This window comes from Miniopterus natalensis, chromosome 5, assembly GCF_054644295.1.
Source record: "Miniopterus natalensis isolate mMinNat1 chromosome 5, mMinNat1.hap1, whole genome shotgun sequence".
NCBI classification, from domain to species: Eukaryota; Metazoa; Chordata; class Mammalia; order Chiroptera; family Miniopteridae; genus Miniopterus; species Miniopterus natalensis.
This window is the reverse complement of record NC_142085.1, coordinates 32,164,919-32,179,910: the sequence shown is the minus strand read 5'-3', so window position 1 is coordinate 32,179,910 and position 14,992 is coordinate 32,164,919. Positions and strand designations below refer to the sequence as shown.

General features: G+C 35.8%; 1 non-coding gene across 1 annotated transcript; it reads right to left on the bottom strand.

Moving 5' to 3' along the window:
• Positions 1-12,418: 12,418 nt before the first annotated feature.
• Positions 12,419-12,544, bottom strand: LOC148093066 (small nucleolar RNA SNORA77). Its single transcript, XR_015714611.1, has one exon. It is a non-coding gene; the product is annotated as a small nucleolar RNA SNORA77 (small nucleolar RNA).
• Positions 12,545-14,992: the final 2,448 nt, after the last annotated feature.

The following is a 14,992-nucleotide window of genomic DNA, read 5'->3' as shown; positions in this document are numbered from 1 at the left end:
TTTCTAGGTCATTAAACTACCCTATTCCCTTCAAATCCTTAGTATTAGGGCTTCTGCTCTTACTCTCAGATGACCAAGCTTCCCACGGAGAAAAAAGAAGCCATCCAAGGAGCTTTCCCTTAATGCCTTGAAATCTATGAATTCACTTACATTCATACCATCATTTCCTCCATTCGCATGCATGGTAGAATTGTTTCATTCTCAGTTTAATGCTTTTCCCTCAACCTGTGCTTTCAATCCCATCTTCTTCTTTCTTCTCATGCAATTTATGTTTAAATGTGTGCCCTTTCCCAAGAGTCCTCAACATCCTTCCTCCTGCTCACTTCTTTCCAACTACAGTGAAACATGCTGTTGAATCTTCTATTGAAACAAAAATATCTCACTTGCATCTCTCAGTTTCTGCTTCATCTGCCTTCTTCCAATTTCAGATAAATTTACTGAAACAGACTCCCCACACTTCTTGTCTGCATTCCATTACTGCTCACTCACTCCAAAGTCCACTCCAGGTTGACCTGCACCCTCCCTGCTCCTCAAAAACTGCTCATTCCAAGGCCTCGGGTGACCACCATTAGACACCTTTTGGCCTTTTTTCTTCTTTGAGCCATCTGTAGCATCTGATCTCTTTTATTTTGACCAGCACCCTCTGAGCAATGCTTGCTTGCTGAGACACTACACTCTTTGCGTTTTATTCTACTTCTATAGCCACGTTTTCTCATTTTCTTTTGTGCTAGGTCCTCTAAGTATTGCTGGTCCATAGGGACCTGTCCCAGGTTCTTACATAATCCCTTTCAGTGGTCTTTCCGTAGGTATATCTTCTCCACTTTTACAGTTACAGTGACCGTCTGTATGCTAATGAGTCTCAAATTCCTAATTCCAGCCTAGGTATTCTTATTTCTAAGTTTTATTAAGGTATAATTTATACATGATAATAATGACATGTTTTACATGTACAGTTGAATGAGTTTTAGTACATTTATATCATAGTGCAACCATCACAATTTGGGATTAAAACACTTCCATCACTTAGAAAGTTCTATTGTGCTCATTTGAGTCAGTTGCCTGTCACGTCTACAGCCTGGACAACCAATGATACACTTTTTGTCTCTATGTTTTCACTCTTTCTTCCTAGAAATGTCACATAAACAGAATCATACAACATGCAGCCTTTTTTCGGTCTGGCTTCTTTGATGGAGCATAATGATTTGAAGGTTACCCACATTGCTGCATAGATAAGGAGCTCATTTCTAATTTCTGAGTAGTATTCTTTGTATGGATACATGTACCACATTTTGTTTATCCACTCTCCAATTTCCCATATTTAGCTCTTCTAAATAATGCTGCTGTGGACAATGACATACACATATTTCTGTGGACATGTTTTTTATTTCTCCTGGGTAAATAAATACTTGGGAGTATAATTGCCAGATTATATAGTAAGTACATGTTTAACTTTTTAGGAAAATTCCAAACCTATTTCCAAAGTGCCTGTATCATTTTACATTACCATCATCAGTGTATAAGGGTTTCAAATTTCTACTAATCCTCACCAACAGTTGGTATTGTCAGTCTTATTTTATTACAGCCACTCTAGTGGGTGTATAGTGATATCTCGCTGCAGTTTTAATTTGAATTTTCTTAATGATTAATGATTTTTATGTACTTATCAGCCATTCACACTTCTCTGATGAAGTGTCCATTCATATCTTTTGCCCATTTTAAATTAACTTGCCTATCTTATTATTGAGTCATAAAAGTTCTTTACATATTATTTATCAGATATATGACTTGCAAATATTTGCTCCCAGGATGTAGTTTGACTTTTTATTTTTGTAATGATATTTTTAAATTTAAAAAATTTTAACATCTTTATTGAGGCATAACTGCCATACAATAAACTGCACAGATGATGTATATAACTTGATAAGTTTCGACATATGTATATGCCCATAAAACCATCACAATTAAATTAACAAACATTTCCATGGTTTAAAATTTTTTTGTTGTTTTTGAATTTCCTTAACAACTAATGTTGAGCATTTTTTTCATATGTTTATAGGGAGTGTCTATTCAAATCATTTATTCATTTAAACATTGAATTATTTCTTTAGAGTTATTTATATATTTTGATAAAAGCCCTTTATGATGTATGTAATTTTCTCCCAATGTGGCTTGTTTTTCCATTCTCTTAGCAGAGTCTTTTTAAAAAAAGAGATTTTAAATTTTGATAAACTCTAATGTATCAGCTTTTTTTATGGTTTATCTTTTTAGTGTCATATCTAAAACTTTATTTATAAATAAAGTTATTTATAAAATTGATAAATGTACATGTATGACAAATGTGACAGATATGAATTGAAATTCTATTAAAAAAATAACATTTAATTGTTCCAATTGTTTTGCTGAAAAAATTTTAATAAAACTATTTATTTATTTAGTGAATTCTCTTTGTATCTCTGTTGAAACTAAGTTTTCCATATACCTGTGGGGTAATTTCTGGACTCTATTCTTTTCGGTTGGTCTATTTGTCTATCTTTACACTACCATGATACTTTCTTTGTTACTTTATCTTTATGGTAAATGTTAAAATCAGGTAGTATTAGTTCTTTAGATTTTTTTTCAAAGTTGTTTTGGTTATACCAGGTCACTTGTATTTCCATATGACTTTTATTTTTATATTATTTTATTTTTATAAGAAAGAAAGGAGGAAATTGTTAAATATGCCTGTTGTTCCCATTTTCATAGTAGAAAAATTGAGTCTGAGACAAGACTCCCAGCCTAGTGCTCTCTTCAGAAAACCCTGCTGATCTCCAAGTGCAGTTCCTATCAAGCTGTTCCACCCATGACTCCTGACTTTCTGAAGCAGCCCCACTGCACAGCTGTCTTCACTGAGGGGTGGGAGACAATTCTTAGAACACCCAATACCGAGGTCCATTTAAATGGATGTCAGATTCACCAATTCTAAAATACAGCCTCCTTTGATTTTGCCTCTGGTGACTCTTTCTCTACCTGTTTGGTTTAATCAAAGATTAAACCACTTTGCTGGACTTAAAGCTCTGTCTCCCAAGAGCTTTAATCATGTCTCCACATAGTTTCCCTCACAGCACAGGAGAGTATTAAAGATGAAGAGTAGCCACAGTCTTGTAGAGAACAGATCAGCTTGCCCTGTCCAGGCCAAAGCCTCTCTCCCTGCCTCTCTCGCCACAGGCAGTTCTGCACAGATCCAGGTTCCAAGGGGCGATGCTAGAACATAAACCACATGAGGCCTGAGTCTGCATTACCCTCATTTACTGGCTTATCTCCAGCTCTTCGCACAGGAGCTAAACTCGAGTAGTTCCTTGCCCTGACTGGTGTGGCTCAGTTGGTTGGAGCATCATCCATTACATCAGAAGGTGGGGGTTGGATTCCAGTCGGGGCACATATTTAGGTTGTGGGTTAAATCCTAGGTCAGGGCAAGTTAGGGAGGCAGCTCATCAATGTTTCTCCCTCACATTGACATTCCTCTCTCTTCCTTCCTCTCTCTAAAATCAAGTTAAAAAAAATAAACGATAGTAATTCCTCAATTATTTATTACTGAATGGATGCATAAGTTAATACAGTGGACCTTGAAAAATCTGATTAAGAAAACTTATCTCCATTGTCCCTGAAAATTCTTTTGACTTGATCGGCCCGAAACACTGGAAGCCAAGATTCCTGGAATGACATTTCACTCTGCTATAAACCTCAGAAATAATCTCTGCCCCTCCAGCTCTGGGGGCCATTATAGTGACTCGGGGAAATACTATATGAATAAAGACATAAATTTAAGTATCAATGTAAATATATATCATCACAAATTATCCTTGAATTGAAATTTAATGCAATTTCCTATTACTCCTCCTTTAAAGATGAAGAAAAGGCATGAACATCTCAGTCAAATATCTAAGCCCCTAGCAGGTGACTTGCAGGGCAGGTGTCCAGCTGACAGGCATGGGGCCTCTACTGCCAAGATTTCTTCTAAGAGTAAGTAAACTGTGTAAGTAAACTGCCCATGTAACTTATTTCATTATTATTATTTTTTAATACTCACCGGAGAATATGCTTAGAGAGAGGAAGGAAGGGAGGGAGGGAAGGAGGAGGGAGGGAGAGAGGGAGGGAGGGAGGGAGATCAATGTGAGAGAGAAACACTGATTGGTTGCTTTCTATATGCTCCCCAGCTAGGGATCAAACCTGCAACCCAGGCATGTGCCCAGACCGAGAAGTGAACCAACAACCTTCCAGTGCACAGTGCATGGTGCACAGGACAGCACTCAACCAACGGAGCCACCCTGGCCAGAGTGGAGTGGCTTTTAGATCACATTTAATGTAATTTTGGTATGGTGGATATCTATGTGCAAAAAAAAAAAAAAAAAGTACTTTAGTCCATAAATCTCATCCTACTTGAAAATTAACTCAAATGGATTTTAGACTCAAATGTAAAATCCAAAACTATAAAATTTCTAGAACAAAACATAAAAGAAATCCTTTGTGACTTATAGCTTATAATAGATAATAATTTTACTGCTTTGTTGTTGTTATTGATGATAATGATAAAGAAGTGACTAACTGATTATGCCTCTGGCAGCTAAATATATACTGAGAAACATGATATATTTTCACACACTGCCACGCCAGAGCTTATGGTTCTGATTGTGATCTACTGAACTAAGTCTGGCGCTTGGAAACAGGAGGCCTGAGTCTAGTAAAATGTCTGTCTCTACAGCTGTGTGAATCTTCACAGTCTTTCCCATTACTGGCCTTTTGGGTTTTTAACTGATAACAGCAACTAACCTCTAAACCTACCTAAACAGTATTGTTATAATGCTGAGATGAAAAAAACTATATGTAAGGTGATATATTCTGAATTACATTCAACCAGATTCATTTAAAAGGCTGACTTCATATATAGCTGATGAATAAAATTAAAGACTGAGAAAACTCTGTGTTTAGAGACAGATGCCCCTGCTTTATAAAACCCCAAAAAGATTTTGTCTCGATAAACTTATTTGTTATGTCACAAATTGAAATTCTTTCATATGAATGGATTAGAGCCAAGATTACTCACCTAATTGCTTTTGTGACAAGAACCTAATTAAGTTATCTCTCCGAAGGGGAGAAAGAACTTAATCTAACAAAATAACTACTATAAAATCAGTCAAATCAATTTAGTAGCTAAACATGTAGATACATTAATAATTACAGATTATAAATTTAATGTGGTTCATATTTTGTATATAAAGAGCAAGTCCTCTTTCAAGATACACTCTCTACAACTCAACACCAGGAAGACAAACAATCCAATTAAAAAATGGGTAAAGGACCTAAATAGACACTTCTCCAAAGTGGACATACAGATGGCTAAGAGACATATAAAAAATGCTCAACATCACTAGCCATCAGAGAGATGAAAATTAAAACTACAATGAGCTATCAGTTCATACCTGCCAGAATGGCTACCATCAGGAAATCAATAAACAAGTACTGGCGAGGGTGTGGAGAAAAAGGAACCCTATGTTATTGTTGTAACTAGCTAGTTTATATTAAAAAGGAAAGTGAGCAAAGGGGAGGCTGTCTGGCTAGCTTCACCAGCAGGTGAGTAGAGCAGGAGCAGGGTGTGGCAGGGTGTGAGATATGCTAAATGTAGGCCCATTTCTCCTTGGTCTGGCCTGCCTCTCCTAAAATGCACATAGGCAGAGACTCACATTAGATCTCCCACAAATGTTTCCTGAATTAAACATCATCAGGAAGAACTTTGAATAAAATAATGGCATTAAAATATATATATTATTGATTTCAGAGAGAGGAAGGGAGAGGGAGAGAGAGAGAGAAACATCAATGATGAGAGAGTTGTCATTGATCGGCTACCTCCTGCACACCCCAGACCGGGGACGGAGCCGGTAACCCCAGCTTGTGCCCTGACCGCGAAATCGAACCACGATCTCCTGGATCCTAGGTTGATGCTCAACCACTGAGCCATGTCCGGCCGGGCAAAATAATGGCATTTTAAATGACAGTCCCTTGGGTTGATTTGGAACTCATGCTATATCTAGAATGAATTCTCGAAACTGTCAAGTCATCTGCGTACTAGAGCAAAAATTTCCACATTATAACAATGTCTGCAATAATATTTAAGGCCCTTTTCAAAATTCTCCATTTCATTTCATTTTTCAGATGAGGAAAGGAAGCAAAACTTCATCTCATTCTGCCAGAGCTGCTGCCTGGGAATCCAGTGAGCGTGATGGATCCAGAAGGAAACTCCCCACACTCATCACAGGCAAATCACAGTGAGGCCCAAGGGCCCATTGCTCTCATGCTGTCTTGTGACTCATTTTTTGCTTGACCAGAATGCATGGACTAGAGAATTTTCTTCTTTTTTTGTTTTGGCATTAAATCCATAAACTTTCTACGAGGTCTCACTCTAAAATTAGAGTCAGCAAGATATATAGAGAGAGAATTTAACACCAGTAAAACCACAGCCTTTCAGGGCTTCAGTTTCCTTACCCATAAACTTGACCTAATAATATTGTCTATCTCTTGGCATTATTTTGAGCTGCTGCCTGAGAAAGGGGTTTATAAGCTGTCCATAAGTGTTACTTATTTTTGTTGAAATCAAAACACATAATGAATTAATGTAAACTTATAAAATGGATCATTATGTAAGAGAATAGTCCTATTCTTAGAAAACACACAATGAAGTATTTAGAGATAAAGGGCCATGATTTAAGTAACATCTTCAAACTTTATGGAAAAATAATATATATTTGCTTATATATAATTATACATAGTTATATATATATAAATATGAGACAGAGAGAGAGTGAGAGAACATAGATGATCTATCATTTGAGGTAAAAGATATATGGATGGTTTCTGTACTATTTTTATTTTTACAACTTTTGCTAATATTACTATTATAAATTTTGTGGCTTAATTTTACTCATTGAAACTTGGCTGAGGAAAACCAATCCAATTATACATGCAAGACCAGAAAACATCTTAAACTACCTTAGAATTTCAAACCCCATAATAAGTAAAATTATTCCCATTAAATTCTTGAAAGGCTTGTGTAATTATAAATCTACTTAACTAAGGCAGTATTAAGTAACAGAGAAAATGATCACATTACAACTCTATGTAATGCCTTATGCCCAGCACTGGGAATATGAAGACTTAATGTTGCTGTTTGGAGAAGACCAGCTTCTGATTATTGACAAAGGAGCCCACAACTTTGAGAGCCATGGGAGTTCAATGGTGCGGTATGTACTATGGGCATTTGTGGTCAGGAAGCCTTCATATTGTTTTTAAAGCTAAGTTAGGCTTTGAAATATAATTAGGACTTAAATAATGTGCAGGAGCCTGAAACGTGTTATCCTAATAGTTAAAGGGGAGGTGTCAAAGACGCCTAGTTCATGTCAAAGTGATTCAGAAGCTAACTGGAAAAAGTTCCTACTGACCAAGAATGGGACAATTTGAGGATCAAATAGAAAAATTACAATGGATTTAAACAGGTTCATAATACTAAAAAACAAACAAATGAAATAAAACATAATTGGTAACCCATTATTTTGAAAAATGGTATGTCAATGGAAAGAATCAAGTATTTAGCAGAACTTTCCTTTGTAAACCCTACCACCGGGTAATCAGGGAGTAGATGAAAGTTCCTCCTCTAGAAATATTCCAGTTAATAAATGTAGAGGAAATGACTGAGTTAAAATATCACCATTTTGCAACCCTGAGTTAATGAGTGTAGGTACTGATGATCAATGGCTGCTTTCAACACAAAAAGAGATTTTTCCAACATTAGGTCACTTATGAAAGAGGAATGCCACACCACTTATGAAGTAGTCTTGCCAAAAGATCATAATTAAATCTGATCTAACTACTCATTTAAAGGAAACATAGATAAGAGGAACATATTAAATTACATCATGGAGATGTAATCAAATCCAGATTGGGAAATTCCTCAAGACAAACAACCCTGCTTCCTTAACAAATAATATAATAAAAACAAACAACAAAAACAGAGATAGTCAGAGAAAGTATCACATGATCTCACTCATATGTGGAATCTAATGAACAAACTAAACTGATGAACAAAATAGATCCAGAAACACAGAAGCATGGAAAAGACTGAGGAATCACAGAGGGAAGGAGGGGGTGAGGGAGTGTGTGGGGAGAGATTAATCAAAGAATTTATATGTATAAATGGGTAGCCCATGGACACAGACATTGGTATGGGGAAGGCCTGGGGAGGGGGGGATGAGAGGTAGAGGGGATCAATTGGGGGGGGGAGGGAGGACATCTGTAATACTTTCAACAATAAAGATAAATTTTTTAAAAAAGGGGATATAGCAGATTAGTAGACACATAAAAGCACAGGAACTAATGGGGATATGTGAGCCTTTATTTGGGTCCTCACTAAAGCAGATTGTTAAAAAAATTAACGACTTTTATTGTACTGTTGGAAATCTAAACACCAAATGGCTATTTAATGACATTAAGAAATTACTGTTAAAGAGGGAAGGGGGTGGTAGGAGAGGGTAAAGGGGGATAAATGGGGATAAATGGTGATAAATAGTGAGACTTGACTTGGGGTGGTGAACACATAATACAATATACAAGATGGTGCATTGTAGAATGATATACCTGAAACCTATATAATTTTGTTAACCTATTCTATATACTTCTGTGTTTCTTTGAAATTGTCTTTAATAACTTCTTTAATATTCCTGAATACAGGTTCTTTATTTTACAAAAGGTAAGTGAAGTATATTTTTCATGCCCACAAATAAAGGGACATGTTATTTACACATATTTATAATTAAACTTTTTAATACCTAAATAAAAACTTGCTTAAAGGGTAAATCCCTAGAAATGAGGACAAAAGTTATTCATTCACACTTGATATCTAGCATTAACATGAAATCTTATATGCATGAGATACTATTCTCAGAGCTTTAATTCATTTCCTTCACCACAGCACCGTGAATTAGGTACTATTATTTCCTTCACTTTCTAGATGAGGAAATGGAGGTTGAGATGGTCATGTATCTTGACATAGCTAACAAGAGGCAGAGCCAGAGTTTGAACCCAGGCTCTTACCCTTTAGTCTATATTTAAATTATGTACCTAATTATTGAACAAGTTCCCATGTTTAGGCAGGATATAGATCAAAAGAAATGAGGGAAGGCTATTCCTGAGGAAGGGAAAAGTAAAAGGAAAGGCACAAATATAAGGACCAGCAAGTTACTTGGTCTGAGTAAAGCACAGGATTCTGAACAAGTGAAATAAAGTTGGAAAGTCAGACAAGATCGGATAGAGGAAGAGCATGAAGGGAGAGTTAGCAGTGTGGGGACAGCCTCCCGTAACCTTGTGGGAGGCACTGGTTCTGTGACTGGAAGACTGACACTATACTTTTTGGAGATTAATGGAGCTTAACCTGTAGGATGAATTAGTGGGAGGGTCGATATTAGAAGTAGGAATTCAGTTAGGAGGCTATTCCAACAGTTTAGGCAAAAGCAAGAAATGCTGGAATTTAGGGCAATGGTGTGGGAATGAAAAAGAAGGGCAATTATGAGAAATGAGCCACTACAGAAGCAAGAGATAGAGAAATATGAGTTTAAAAAATGACAAGTTTGGGGTCTGGGCAAAGCTTGGGAGGATGGTGATGTCGTCACCACGAATAGAAAAGAGCAAATGCAGAAAAATAGAAAATAGAAAACAGAAAAAGAGAGCCAGATATGAGAGAAAAGAGGAAGGATTTTGTTTTGAACATACTGAACTAAATGAAACAGATAAGACATCCAAGAAGATAGGTCTAGTAAATAATGGGGTAAAGTGGGCCCAAACCAGGAGAGAACTCAGGGGTAGGGTGTAGATTTGGGACTCACCCTCCTGAGAGGCGATGGTTGAACTGATAAGACAAGTTGAGACCGCGGAAGGAAAAAGGGAACAGAGTTTGGTTTGAGTCACCATCAGTATTATGAGTCTCTTAATACATGATTGTTGTTTTCTATTAATTTCTATTCCTCTAGCACAGAACTCAGTAAACTCTTGTCTGATTCATGAAGAGATGTAAGAGGTGCTAAGAATCTTTTCATAGCAGTGCTCAGTTCTAGTATAGCATTTCTAGTATAGCATTTATTTATTGGTATGTGAGGATGGTTTGCTTTCTTACTGTCTTATCTGGGAACTAGCTAATAGGGAAAGGCCAACAAAATAGTTCCAGAGACACAGAAGCATGGAACAGACTGAGGAATCTCAGAGGGAAGGAGGGGGTGAGGGAGTGGGTGGGGAGAGATTAATCAGAGAATTTATATGTATAAATGCAAATCTCAAAAGCAAACTTGTAGGGGAGGACTCAAGACCCTCTTCAGATAATTCAGACATATAATTCTATTTTAGACGGAGGCATCCTTATTTTCTGGTCTATATGTCTCATTAGTGAGAGTGTCATGATTCACTATTGAATTGTTGGTCAAGTCTAGCCAATATGAGAAGTAGAGGAAATGACGTGTAAGTTTTTACCTGCCTCTAACATAATAGACCACTGATACAAATAAGACTGCAGTTAATTGAGAATGAAATCATAGGAACATGGAAAGAAAACTGTAACAATGCTGTACTTTTGCACATTTAAATAATTTCTAATTTAAGTTTAAATTTTTCTTTAAAAACTAAAATAAAGATCTGTTTCTTACAGCAAGGCCAATAACAAACCATTTTGGAGTCCTTTCCAGAACCCTTGTGAGTCAGAATATTTAGCCTAAAGCTTTTAAGGCTCCAAATAATTACCATTTTTACTTACTCAAGTTTATTACTCCCATGTCAAAACTCGATGTTCATACTTAATTTCAAACTTTTCACATTTTCCATTTACTGCAACCTTGGGCAGAGAAAGCCCACTATTTGACTGGATTTTATAGGGCACTTTCAGGATATTAACAACTCTATTCAGTAGGGGTTCTCTACAGGAGAGGGAAGAATATTAATCAGAGAGCTGCTAAGTAAGCACAGCTGGGAATCCTTATCAACAATCAAGAACCAACCCCACTGGGCAGTGAAACACAGCTGGGAGGCCCTTTGTTAGATCCAAGTCTTAGAAGCCAGTAAATGTAAGAGCCATGATGCAAGTGGTGGTGCTTATGTCTCTAACTTTTAGAAAACTTAACAAGCTCATAAGCACATAGGTGATTTGCTCTTCGTGAAACCAGTAACCAGGCAATTCTCTTAGGGACTTTAAGTTAGTAGTGCGAGATTTCTTTTAAATTTATATCGACCATCATAGTTGATGCTTTTCAGTAGCAAATGAAGACTTTTCCTTCAATGTAGCCTTGTATCTGGGCCACAGACAAGTGTAAAAGGAGCTATTGATTGTATACTAAAATGAGAGACAACGGGGGTGGGGATTTAGAGATAAGGTTATTAGTTAATAATAGAGTTCCATTTTTTATCATTTCATTTTTGAAGAAGACGATTGAATGAAGTAACATGACAAAGGGTTTTTGTTTTGTGTTTTGCATTGGTATAGCAAGTGGTGCATTTAGGTAACAGTCTGTTATAAGCACCAAATGGGCCTTCATTGGACACCTTTGGGGTGATGCCTTTCGATTTTGAACCACCAAAATGATTTTTTTAAAATACCCAAAGTCCTAACAGTGGAGAGGATTTCTAATGAACAACTGTGCTCAAATCTCTATTCTACACATCTCCCAACTGCTACTACAAAGTTAGAGCTGGCTGGCATGGCTTAGAGCCACAAAGCTCAGCGTCTTCTTATGTAAATCCAAAGTGGGTAATACAGATCAGGACTAGTTTCAAAATAAGTGTTCCTTGAAGAATGCTTAAGGAATTATAGCACACACTCTGCAGTCAGGGTACACACCCAGGCTGCCTTAATAGACTAATGAAAAAAGAAATTAATTTTCTATTTTTATTTTTCTTTACTAAGCAAAACAAACATACTCAAGCTCTAGGTTACCACAGATAGGACTATTTTACAGATTAAAATAACCACTTCTTCCAAATTTCCGTTGTTGTGCAAGAATCTCTAAGGGATTTCATTAAAATGCAAATTTCAAGGCACATGCCTAGACTTCTTCTCATGAAGATCTAGGGACTCAGGAGAAATAAGCATTCTTAAGCACCCAGGAGATTCTGATGTAGGTGCTCTGTAGATCACATTATGGAAAACACTGGATATAATTTATACTCAATGCTTTTCATTAAAGTATATCCACTGATAAGTAACAATTAATAACCTCAGCTTAAACAGAAACACATATAACCTCACTTTTCTGATACGTAAAAGGAGGATGTTTTTATACATAGTAATCTGTGTAATTAAACACTTTTACAGACAGATATTAATTAATTAATTAACTACTTAATCAATTAATTAATTTCCTGTGTTCCCTGACAGCTGCATCACACTTGACAGGTCAAGGCAGTCACAGTACCCTGGAATGTTTCTGTACCAGATGAAAAGAGCATCTACCTGGGACTGTGTCCAGGTGGAGAATGAGTCTGCATGACAGATATTTTTAAATGATACTTTTCTATGTATATTATTTGAAATTAAAAACAATATAATTAATTGTAAAAGTTGCTTTCTTCCTGCCTTAGTAGACTGTCCAATGAAAAAAAAAATTACTTTTCTATTTTATTTTTCTTTACTAAGCAAAACAAACATACTCAAGCTCTAGGTTACCACAGCAAACTCTCTAAGTGGAATATGACATGAAAAGAATGTATTTTAACAAGGCCCTGAACTATGTTTTCCAAAGACTCTAATGGGCCCATTGCAATTGTTATAATCTATTAAATTCAATTTATGTAGGTGGAAAGCCCTTAAATATGCATTTTATGATAATATGCTTTTTAAGATGTCCCCTGATATATATTATACACACTACTGAACCATAATGACTATTAACACAGTAAAATTAATAATATGCATTTTTAAATGGACTAAACTTTCAAAGACACCCAGGAGAGACACTTTTCTGAGTAAAGTTTTTGAAATAAGAGACATATTTACAGTTTTGTGCACAAAGAAATAAATGTTTAAGGAACTTTTGAAGATGTTCAGTAATAGTGAAGGGTTCTAGGATCCATGTCTCTACTTTCCTTTCGCTATGAAAAGTTTCAAGTGGTCCCAGTTTTTCTGACTAAGCTCTGTCTCCAATAGACCTAAATACAAAGCCTCTGAGTCTTCCCTCCTCTTCTAATGGTGCTGAACGCACCACTGAACCATGGACATCTGGGTGCAGAAAGGGTGTTTCTATCTAGAGGAAAGAGTAGATAGTGATTATAATGCCTCTGTGTTTGGTATTAGTCACTCTCCATTAACTCATTTAGAGTCTCTTCCACTATAAAGATAAAACCTGGCTAACTTAAATAAGTAGGATCATTAAGCTAAAGATTCCAAAACCATCCCACACAACAAAACTCAGGTTAAATACTTTTAACCTTGTGCTATCAAAATTTCAATAGTAAGCATTTCATTTTCAAGTATTCTAATGGCCAAGGAAATAATCTCCCCTCTCAAAGACATAGTTTGAGGTATACTTTATGTGTAGACCCCAACTCCAAGCAGGGAGACCTGTACCTACCCAGATTAAACCTAAATAAAATTTCCCTCAAATGCGACCAGCTCTTAAATGAAGCCCTTAAGTTAACTTAGTAAAATTAATATTATGCATAACATATTTACTTCATTTGCATTAATTCCATCTTTGAAGAAACTTATCAGTCTCAAATGAAAAGGGTTTTAGGCTGGTTGTGGATAACTCCACAGCAACATTCAATACTCAATAATATTAGTAGACCAATGGCTAAAATATCCTCAAGAAACCAAAGACTGTCCCAAGAACTATAAACCCAACTAAACTGTCATTGAGTATAAAGGAAAATAATTTGAGGGACTCTCCGCACAAGCTGCATATACATTTTTTGTGAACTTTAAAAAACTTTTAAAATTGATTTTAGAGAGAGGTTGCTTCTTATGCCCTGATTGGAGACTGAACCCACAACCTTGGCATATCAAGACAATGCTCTAACCAACTGAGATATCTGTCCAGGGTTCATGAACTTCTAGAAGACAAGCATCAGCCAAACAAAAGAATAACATAGAAACTGTAGGCAAAGGACTGAACACAGATTCCATTTAGCTGTAAGACTAAAAGAAAAAAGAAAAATTGGGTATTGTGGCTAGAACAAAATGTAAATATTGTAATATTGAAAAAAGTTAAAATTATATACTTAACAAAAATTGGAAGGAAAAGGAGAGAAAAAAGGAGTGGCAATATGAGTGTGAGAATTCCTTTATCATTTGTCATGAGGTATTTAAAGATTGTCTTTAAACCAATAAATTAAGTAACAAAGACTAGTATATAAGTAAAAACAAGGTAAAAACTAACAAAAATTATCTAATTCATTTAAGTCAGACAATTGCAGGGATGGAAGAAGTGGAAATATATTAACTCTGTCATCCCAGAGGAGGAAATCAATAGCTACTGGGTGGAGAAATAGAGAAATTAGTTTATTTTTATGAATATAACCACAGGAACCAAAATTTTTCCAAATTTTGAAGAGAAACACAAAAGAAAGCAATAAACAAACTAATTAAACAATTAATTTAAAATCTTTCACAAAGAATCTTCCAGATACTATTGGTGTTTCTGGGGAGTTCTTAAAAACATTTAAGGAAGAAATAATATAAATATTACACATACTCCTCTGGGGAACAGAAAAAAGAGATTAAAGTTTTCATTTTATGAGCCCAGCATAACTCTGATACCAAAACCTGAGAAGGAAATTACAAGAAAGGAATCACTAGGGCTTTTCATAGACATAGATGCAAAACTACTAAAAAAAAAAAAAAAAAATTAGCAAATTGGATCTAGTGATATAAAAAAAGGGATACTACATCACGAACAAATGAATTTTATTATAGGAATCCAAGACTAGTTTAACA